Genomic DNA, 10,931 nt, shown 5'->3' on the forward strand with positions numbered 1-10,931 from the left:
ACTACCCAGTACACGTACACGTTTGTTACAGTACACGTTTGTAAATCAAGAAAATGATCATAGAAGACTTACTAATGAAATGAAATGAAATGGGCTAATGAAGACGGACGTCACTAATAATTTAAAGATAAATAAGTCCTAATTAAAAATAGGTAATGAAAATTTAATATGTATATATAACATTTAAGGCATAAAGAGAGAGAGAGAGAGAGAGAGAGAGAGAGAGAGAGAGAGAGAGAGAGAAATGGGGTTTAACGTCCACTCGACACAAACTAGGTCATTTCGGGACTAACATATGGTTTAATTTTATTTCATTAATTCGCTTGCTCGTAGGGTTCAGCAGTGTAAGATGAGAAGAGCTTCGACAGAAGGGGACATATGCCTCACTTCAGGTGACATAATGAGGAACGCTTCGTGCACAAGTGAAATAGATTTGGCCAAAAACTGGCGCTTGAAGAATGACAATTCTTGTTCAAAGTCCCGATTCAGTTCCAGATACGTAAAAACAAGCTCACCATCATGTGGATATAAACCTGAAATCTGTCCTGGCGATCAAAATCATGGGGGGAGGGGGCATAGTTTTATAACATGACTAATACAGTATAAACCCACGCATAGAACTATAACAATACTAATACAGTATAACATCGGTATCCTGGGCCCTGATTCACGAAAACGTAACTAAGATAAAATCCAAATTTTAGTAATTTGATTGGATAATATTAGATTGATTTTAGTGCTTAGTCAATCAAAATTGAAGTATCTACTAAAATTTGGATTTTATCTTTAGTTAAGATTTCGTGAATCAGGGCCCAGGATACCGATGTTATACTGTATTAGTATTGTTATAGTTCTATGCGTGGGTTTATACTGTATTAGTCATGTTATAAAACTATAAACATGGATTTACAACAATATGGTTTTCAAGAGCTCTATTTATTTATTGATAAATATTGATAATATGATAAAGACTGTTGAATTGTGAAACGAAATGAAATGAAATACAATCAATGTGGTTTAAAGGAACAAATGGAAGGAAATGCAATGGGTTTGACTCAAACTTTTCTGCACCGATTTCACTAATGACGACGGACATACGCCAAGGAGTTTGCTATAGGGGAAATTTTGCCCGGTTTTATATGTATAAGACTAGTAACTAAACTTTGTTATATAAACTGGGATATATAGATATAAGACCAGTAATAACTGGGATATAAAGATATAAGACCGGTAATAACTAGGGTATATATAGAGCGGGAGCCCAGGGGGTCAACCTAGCTGAAAAGTGTACCAATTTTCTCCTATATGGTATCAATGCATGTATATCTGGTATCATCAGAATGTTAGTCTGCCGGGTTTCTGGTGGTGGGTGCGTTTTACGGGGCTAAAAATGAGTTTTTTAAAAAAGAAATTGTATCGCCTCTTCCATATGTGCTAGGTATTAGTATTTTACGCATCCTGGTACAATTTCTAATTTTTTGGACCACGGGAACAGTGCCGGTTAATCTATCGTAGTGGGGGACCGTGAAATTTTGGGCGTGTCTGTTAGGGGTAACCCACCGCACAAACTGTCTGGCAGTGGTCATTCATGATTCCTGTAGTGGTACTGAACAACTCCAAAGCTGTTTTAGGTGGTACAGATTTCAGCTAATCTAGCCTAGCTAGGTTGACCCCCTGGGCTCCTGGTCTAATAGGTGTAAGACCAGTAAATAGACTGGGGTATATAGGTATAAGACCAGTGATAAACCGGGGTATATAGGTATAAGACTAGTAAATAAACTGGGGTATATGGGTGTAAGACTAGTAAATAAACTGAGGTGTATATGTATAAGACTAGTAACTAAACTTTGTTATATAAACTGGGATATATAGGTATGAGACTAGTACGTATATCAACTGGGGTATATAGATATAGGACTAGTAAATAAACTGGGGTATATAGAGGTATATAGGTATAAGACTAATAAATAAACTGGGGTATATAGGTGTTTGCAGTAAATACATGGCCAGTTATTGTTCCGTTTGTGGTCAGCCGTCCGAATATTTGGGGAAAAGTAGAGGACGGGCAGGGATAACAGTATTAACATTAAAATGAATTTGGAAATAGTGGTCTGCATCCTGAGTTATTTGCCTTTATCCGTAGATTGATCGCACAAATAAAACTAGTTTTCTGTTAGATTTTCATAGGATACCTAAATATCAGAATATTTCCAACCAAACATATCGTTTACTAATCACAGTGAACAGGGGTTAGGTTTTAGTTACGTTGTAAGGAAATTTAGTCTAAATATGTAAAGTTTATAAACTGGTCTAACCGGTTTATATTGTGGGTATTCCCATTATTTAATAATATGTTGACGTAATGGTAGACTTGACTATCATGTTATTAACTTGTAACCACAAAACACAAGACCAGCATAATATTGTCTACAGCGCTTAGATCATAGCCGTAAATAGACGGGATTTCCTTGTTGGAGATTTTCCCGTTTGTCTCGCCCTTTCTGGTGATTTGAAGGATCAGAGTAGAAGAAAGTTGTGTTTATTAAATCTGTTACTATAACAACATCATGATGTCTGATATGGTGAGTAAGATTAACATATATGTGACATATAATATGTCCGTGTAATTCAACAGATTGCGGGAATACAGTAAACCTAGCTTCAATATTGTAGCGTCGCCCGACTTGTTCGCCGCTACAATTATTAATTATCACTATATCTTGAGGCAAGACGCGCGACATCAGTAGTGGAACCATTTCTACAGTAAATCCGACAACCTCACGTCTAGGGTGACCATCTTTGCTTGATCATATTGCGGGACATTATCTTTAAAAACAAAACAAAACAAAATAAATCTGAGGCAGTATGCATAACAATGTTGATATATGGTTACTTCACTTTTCAACATAGCAACAATAGACAATCAAACTATGAAATATTCACACAAGCTTGCTTTGTATTCGTATTTCATATGATATTTATCATAGCAACATTATGATATAATACATAGCAACATATACAAATAAATATAAGATTCATATCAGCTTCTTTTGTATTCGATATGCCATGTATGAAATCAGTATTGCATTTCGAAAAAATTGAACACAATTTCTTTTGTAGATGTGAAAATACCTTTCTATCAAACAAAATATATAAATTATTAATTTTTGCGACTGAACCGTTTGAAAGGATACGTGAAGTTGAATGAAATTTTTAAGTCACAATCAAATGGCTGCCGAATTATCATCCATGTACATTAATATTTTATCGTTAAAATAAAATCATACTGAAGGTAATGGAATGTATTGAGATTTTATCGCTAATGTTTAATCATGCTAAATGTGAAACGTATTGGGATTTTATAATAACTGAGTATAAAGGATGTTATGCTGGTTAAAGATGCATTTTTTTAGAGCTAAATTTGCATATTGCAGATCGTTCCTTTGACTTCAAATGTTATATAAATAATTAATGCGACATGTATTTACATACCAGGCCCATAATCAACTCTCCAGAACTTCGGAGCGCCATGGAAAACGCATCACTTTTTTTCCCTAGAGATGCCGAGACTTACTGAAAATCAACGGAATGAAGCCATGGGAAATGCCCAGGGCTGGCATGTCTACACGTGCTATTGCCAGACACTTTCATTGTCATCAGTCCACTATTGTAAGGTTGGTGGAACGTGTTCGAGTTACTGGATCAACACGTGACCGTCAACGTCCTGGTCCACAACGCGTTACAACCCAGGCTCAAGACCGCTACATCCGGGTCACTCATCTGTGTGACAGATTCCGCCCAGCGACTCGAACAGGTGCAGCAGTCGTCGGAAGACAAGGACCAGTAAGTGCCAACACCGTAAGACGTCGTCTAAGAGAAGTAGGACTCCGTGCACGACGACCTTATGTTGGAGCTATCCTCAGGGATCATCACCGTCAGCGGCGTTTGATATGGGCTCAAGGACACTAGACATGGAGAAGAGTAGACTATGTAAAAGACTAAACCCATATGCTCCGTGGTACAAATTCACAACTTTCTTCTACCGATAAAACTTTCTGTCGGCACCGGAAGTGACGCAATTTTGCCCAAAACTTCAATTTTGACTTGTCGAAAGTTCTTTTGAAAACACCTGTGCAATGCTTATGTGGAAATCTGTTGAACGTTTTCATTTGTACCGGAAGTTGAAGAGTAACGTGGCACTGGAGGTGACATAAGTTGAAGTGTAATGAGGCACCGTTGAAACCCGTCATTACTGCATCGCAGTTCTATTTATTATTATTTTTGTTTTTCCAATTTGATTGTATCTCAGAAACTACATGTCGGATCGTTAAGATTTCTTCGGTCTTCGGGAAAGTTGGTGTGACTTAGAGATTAAAGCTATTTCGGGCGTTCTGTGACAAAGCGAAATGTCGGAAATCATCGAAGTTGTCGTGTTTTGAAAACATGCCGTAGTATTAACAGTAGTCATCGGAAATGAAATAAAATGAAATGGGGTTTAACGTCCTACTGTTCTGCTCCTAAACTGGGCTAATGAAGACGGCAGTAATCACCGGATTATTCGTTTATTATCACGTCCCTGAATTGAGATTTACAAACGGCACTAGCCTAGTAGCCTGTTATAATAAATGCTTGCGAATTTGACAAAGACCAATAAAGAAAGTGGAAATGATTGAATTGGATATACGCCCATTCGACGTCAACTATATCACAATCGGTTGTACAAGCAGACGTGGCCTCACCAACAAACGACCGTGTCTCACAATACAAGTTCAATCGTTTCAAGACTTATGTATGGAAATCTTTATCCCACAGTTCATTTGGGTGTTGAAGGCTTTAACAATGGGAGCAACCCTGATAAAAAAAAACCCAGAAAAAACACACGAGGTTAGATAGGTCACTCCACTTCTTGGAAAAAATGACTGTAAATTAATCCTGATTTCTTGAGTATATCCCCAATGTTTCTAGATTTAGCGTGTGGCAATCTTTATATTCGTCACAAAATAGACAATTAAAGACCAATATTACTATACACCATTAGTACCTAATCACCATGCTGGACCACGCCTACCATTATTACTATATACACCAGGGCTTCTCAGCCAGTGTGCCACAGGATCTTCCTAAGTGTGCCGCGAAATTTTGATCGGCCCACTAAGAAAATGCGAATAACCATGTGATCCTAATTTAGTATTCATTGGAGTCTACTAAAAGGTTCATAGCTGTGTTTTTCTTAATTTAGTTTGAGTCATTCTATGTGTCTATGACTAGGCTGTGTTCACGGTTGTATGCCGCCTGACTTATCATCTTTTTATTTTGCAAAATTCAAATATTTTTCTTATACATTTAGCCAGGTGTGCCGCTATTTTTTTTCACGTGTTCTAAGGTGTGCCGTTGGCAAAAAAGGGTTGAGCCCCACTAAAACACACCGTTAGTATCTAATCACCATATAATGGGGTTGGATGGCCTAGTGGTCTAGAGTGCCGCGCTTCAGCCTCTAGCTGGCCGGTCACCTCTGACTTGCGGTTGTGGTTTCGATCCCTGGTGTGAGCGTATGTGGCTTGGAGATAGGGGCGCCTTCTCAACCTCGTCGATTTACTCCGGTTTCCTCCCACAGGAAAGACCCCTGCGCGTACACTAATGAAAAATAAGACTTGTCTGCGATTTCACCTTCGGTGGAAGCGGACGTTAAGGGCTAAGAAAAACAACAATCACCATATTAGAGCACACCCACAATTCTTACTGTGTGCATCATCAGTATCTTATCTTCATGATTGACAATGATTGAACGATTGTTAGCAGCATGCGATGTAAATATATGTAAACATACAGCATTAGCATCTTATCACCATGTTAGAGCACACCCACCATTATTACTTTGTGCATCATCAGTATCTTATCCCCATGAATGAACGATTGCTAGCAGTGTGCGATGTAAATATGATTCCATATATATGTAAACTGGTATGAATTGTGTGTTGACTTTCACTGACTAAATAAAATATTTTTAATGTTTACAGTCACTTCAGCCAGTTGTCAACCAACAAAGTCTTAATTTCCACCACCCTTGTAATGTACAAATAGGTGAGCACAACATACAAATTCAACCAACCAAGCAACTAAAAGAAGATAATGATAGGATGAAGAATGAAATACAACAACTCCAATTAGACAAACAGAGGCAGACTGACGAGATACAGAGACTCAAGTCAAGGGTTAAAGTTGTGGAAGATAAAACAGGAGTCAAGAAAGTAAATAAAAATATAAATAAAGAAAAGGATGCTATGATAACTCTTACTGTAAAGGGTCTGTAAGTAGATACCTGGTCTTTATTGACGTGTTAATCAAACTGATAATTAAAATAAATCTTCTTTGATACTTCATGATGTGTATTGAAGATTGTAAATGCCATTGATGTTGTTCAACTTCTTTTGTATTCTATATTCCCTTTAACTACATAATACGGTTCACAAGTAACATAGTTATAATATATTTACCTGTATCTATAAAGGTGGGTATTATAATCTAATGTATATTTACCTGTATTACAGTGGTAGGTATATAACTATTATTGTATAATATATATTTACCTGTATTTACAGTCGTAGGTATTATAGCAGATATATAGCTATTATAATATAATATATATTTACCTGTATTTACAATTGTAGGTATTATTGTGGATATACACCTACATGTATTATAATATAAGATTTTTTTACCTGTATTTACAGTGGTACTGTGGTACTGTTATAGTAGATATATAACTATTATGATATATATGTACCCGTATATACAGTGGTGATATAAGTATAATATATATTTACCTGTATTTACAGTAGTAGGTATAATATATATTTACCTGTATTTACAGTAGTAGGTATAAGTATAATATACAATTCAAAAAAAGTAGGGGATATTTGATTTTTAAGTGTTATTAAAGTCACCTAATGAAACTGACGAAGAAACAAATGACAAAATGAAATGAAGTTCACATTCATCGATTTATTCCAAATGATCGTTAGACTAAGTAAGGCACAGACTGACCTTTATAAGGGTAAAATGATACCCGGGGTCAAACAGCAAAGTTACCACAGCATCACAACCAAGTCAGTAACGGGTAAATCCTCCTCTGTTTGCCAAACAAGCATTAATCCGACGTGGCATACTCCTAATGAGACGTCTAAGGTCATTTTGGTCCAGATTGTCCCATTCATGTTGCAACGCAGCAGCAAGTTCTTGGACATTGGCAGGACGTTGTTGACGTTGACGTAACCTCTGTCCAAGCATGTCCCAGACATGCTCGATGGGGGAGAGGTCGGGACTCAGTGCTGGCCAAGGTAATGTGGTGATGTTCTGTTGTTGGAGGTAACCTGTAACGATCCTGGCCCTGTGACATCTTGCGTTGTCATCCTGGAAGATGAAACGGCGGCCATGACGTCGTGCGAACGGCACAACATGGACTGCCAAGATGTTGTCCCGGTAGTACTGGCCTGTAACACGCCCTGCAACAACATGTAAAGCCGTTCTTCCAGCAACAGTGATGCCTCCCTACACCATAACAGAACCACCCCCAAATCAACAGTGAACCTTGACTCATCTGAAAACATCACATTGCTCCAGCGTCGATTATCCCAGTGTTGACGATCCCTACACCAACGACGTCTTGCCTGAATGTGATGATCTCTCAAACAAGGGATCACGCGAGGACGTCGGGCGCGAAGGTGACCCCTATGCAGTCGATTCCGAATCGTCTGGCCACTCACTCTCACACCAGTGTCTGTTTGAAGACGAGCGCTGATCTGATTTGCTGTGATGACACGATTTCTCAAGGCCAAGGTACGGATAAATCGATCCTGGGCTTGAGTTGTCGCCCTTGATCGACCTGAGCGTGGTCTGTCCTGTACAGATTGTGTATCACGGTATCTGGACCATAGCCTGCTTATGACAGACTGAGAAACATTCATCGTCCGCGCCACAACCGCCTGTGTTGTGCCGATCTGTAGCATGCCAAGGGAACGTAACCTTTCATTTTGGGTAAGCCGACGCATATCAAAATTTGTTTTCTGGTCACTAAAACAATTAAACTGATGTTTCCACCCTGGAATTCAATGCCACAATGACTGTAACATTCAAAGTCAGAGTCGTGCAAATCTTGGGTTGGACCCCCATGATGATCCCAAGCATCACCTGCATTCCATGCGGTAGCTATTGGTGCGTTTGGGCGTCACATGTCACTGGAAATGTTTCTTCTGTTAGGTTCTATAGTGACTTTTTTCGTAGTCATTTGCATATTTTAGTATTATGCCCCCAAAATCAAATATCCCCTACTTTTTTTGAATAGTATATATATTTACCGGTAAATACAGTGGTGATATAAGTATAATATATATGTACCTGTATCTACAGTAGTAGGTATAATATAATATTTATTTACCTGCATCTATAGCGGTAGGTATTGTAATGTAATATATATGTACCTGTATTTACAGTGGTGGTGATGTCATTATAAGTGTTAGTAGAGATAAAACTGTTAAAAAGTTAGAAGAGATACTACAGGAGAAGTATAGAAGAAAGTGTGGTAGAGATGATGTTGATCTTTATATTATTAGTATCTACAGTGTAAAACAGGATAAGGACATTTACAGGTACAACAACAAAAAAAATCTACCATTGTCGTATTACGGTGTAGAAGCCGGTGATAAAGTCTGGTTGTAGTAGTCTTAAAAAAATACAACACAATTCATGTGGAAAACAATCTCAGGTTTATACATACTGTGCACAGCAGTCCATCTACTTCATACCTCGAGAATACATCACTGCCCTAAATGACGTCCATTTAAAACGCTCACGTGATCATTTTGGGGTGGGGCTTATCGACTGGTACTTGTTTCTATAACCGAAGCACGTGATTTATGTAAACAAATATGTCAAGTTAACAAAGTGTCGATATCTGCTACTCCGGTAAAAGAGATATATAATATGTGCTAATGGGTAATATTGCAATACAGTCTTTATCTTTGTAAACTGCCTTCTGTTTTTCTTTCAAAACAAGGTTAGATACTCCAAAATTTGTCTTCTCTGAACGTATCTTTCATGGGTGCCGCCATATTGAATTATTAGTGGACTATTTCGTGATACGGCTCAGATGTGTTTGACACCTTTCATACACTCAACGACTAAATAAACATATTAAATTTCATTCAGTATGAAAATAGAAGAGAAATAAATACTTCTAAAAATTTCTAAACGCATACTCAGTGTTTTTGACTATAATCGTCGATGTAGGAATTAAAATGTCGGTTAATTAGGTTAGGGCCTGTTCTCAGGCGGAGCTAGCTATAGACAGGCAGCCTAAGTTTGGGATGTGGTTTATACACATATAGCACAACGTTTCGACACATATTCTCTTATCGTTTTCAAGTGCAAATGATAGGAGAATACTTGTCGAAACCTCGTGCTATATGTGTATAAACGAGTGACTGTATTCCATATAAATTGTGTTGTGTTTTTTTAATGTGCTTAGTTGCTAAAACCACTCAAGGATTGTAGTAGTCTGTTTGATTACATTGAGTTAAAATGGTATTAAAATCATACATTCTTACTATAAAACAATTTTAAACAATATATAAACCTGTTGGTGGTGGTGATATAGGCCTAGTGGTGTGCGAAGTGACAAATTAATTATATTGTATGTGTTGTGTATATAATTATGGTGGTGTTACAGGCCTGGTGATGGGTTAAGTATAACAAATTATTTATATTGTATGTGTTGTGTGTATAATTATAATAAATATGTACCATTATCATTATATCAGATTAATTACGTGTTGTGTATATAATTATAATAAATATGTACCATTATCATCTTACTATAAAATAGTATTAAACGGTCAACTTGAACATATTATGGTGGTGATACAGGCCTAGTGATGGGTAAAGTAACTAATAAATTATAATGTATGTACTGTTGTGTATATAATCAAAAAAGACTGTGAATAATAAACTTTCACCATTATCATATTATGTTGTGGTGTTTTGTAAACTGTAACGAAAGTATGAATACATTACGTGTAAAGGAGGGTGGGGGGAATAAGATAGAACAGCAAGAAATATTTGACTATGGAAATAGGTCAAGTATAAACTTTCAGAATTGCTCTGTGCGCAACCTCCCCCATCTTTGAAATAACACAAACACAACTTTATGGGGGGGGGGGGCGCTGGGGTTGGATGGCTGAATGGTTAGCGGGTGTGCGCTGTAACATCATTTCTGTCATTGAGTCAACTGACGTGGTTTCAAATTCCCGGTTGTACGTGACAAGGAGTAGGGTCACCTGTCCAACCTCGTGGGTTTTCTCCGGGTCCTCCGGTTTCCTCCCACTGCTCAAGACCCCTACGCGCAAGCGAATTATTGAAATGAAATTAAAACATATTTTAGTCCCGAAATGGCCTAGTTTGTGTCGAGTGGACGTTAAACCCCATTTCTCTCTCTCACACACACACAACTTTATGGGGAGCCACAGGGGCTAAGTGGGTAGCCTGGGGGTCGCGTGTTCGATTCCTTCATTGGCCGAGAAAGTTCATAGGAATTTTCCGACGTGTAAGTTATATTTAACGTCCGCTTTCACCAAGCGTGATATATCAGACATTTTATCTTATTTCTATTTTCTTATAAACCTATAACGGTTAAACTCTTTGGTCTTTGGGGTATATTCTATGCCCGGAATCACATGCGGAATGAAAGTCGGGGGCGGCTTTGCATATATATGCAGGGGAATTTGACGTTATTCTTTTAAAAGCTTTTACAATTTATATTCTCATATACGGTTTACAAGCAAGATAAAGTCCTCCACTTCGGTTATGTTGGGAAAGAAAGACTTCAGAAAAAAAAACCTCAAAAGAAAAACCGAGGTCTCTGTTTTTCTTTTTCTCGG

General features: G+C 37.7%; 1 long non-coding RNA gene across 1 annotated transcript; it reads left to right on the top strand.

The window, feature by feature from the left end:
* Positions 1-2,394: 2,394 nt before the first annotated feature.
* On the top strand, positions 2,395-10,023 carry LOC126816985 (uncharacterized). The gene is made up of 3 exons (XR_007678702.2): positions 2,395-2,582; positions 6,018-6,307; positions 8,490-10,023. It is a non-coding gene; the product is annotated as an uncharacterized LOC126816985 (long non-coding RNA).
* The last annotated feature ends 908 nt before the right edge of the window (positions 10,024-10,931 follow it).

Source organism: Patella vulgata, chromosome 3, assembly GCF_932274485.2.
Source record: "Patella vulgata chromosome 3, xgPatVulg1.2, whole genome shotgun sequence".
Classification (NCBI taxonomy): domain Eukaryota; kingdom Metazoa; phylum Mollusca; class Gastropoda; family Patellidae; genus Patella; species Patella vulgata.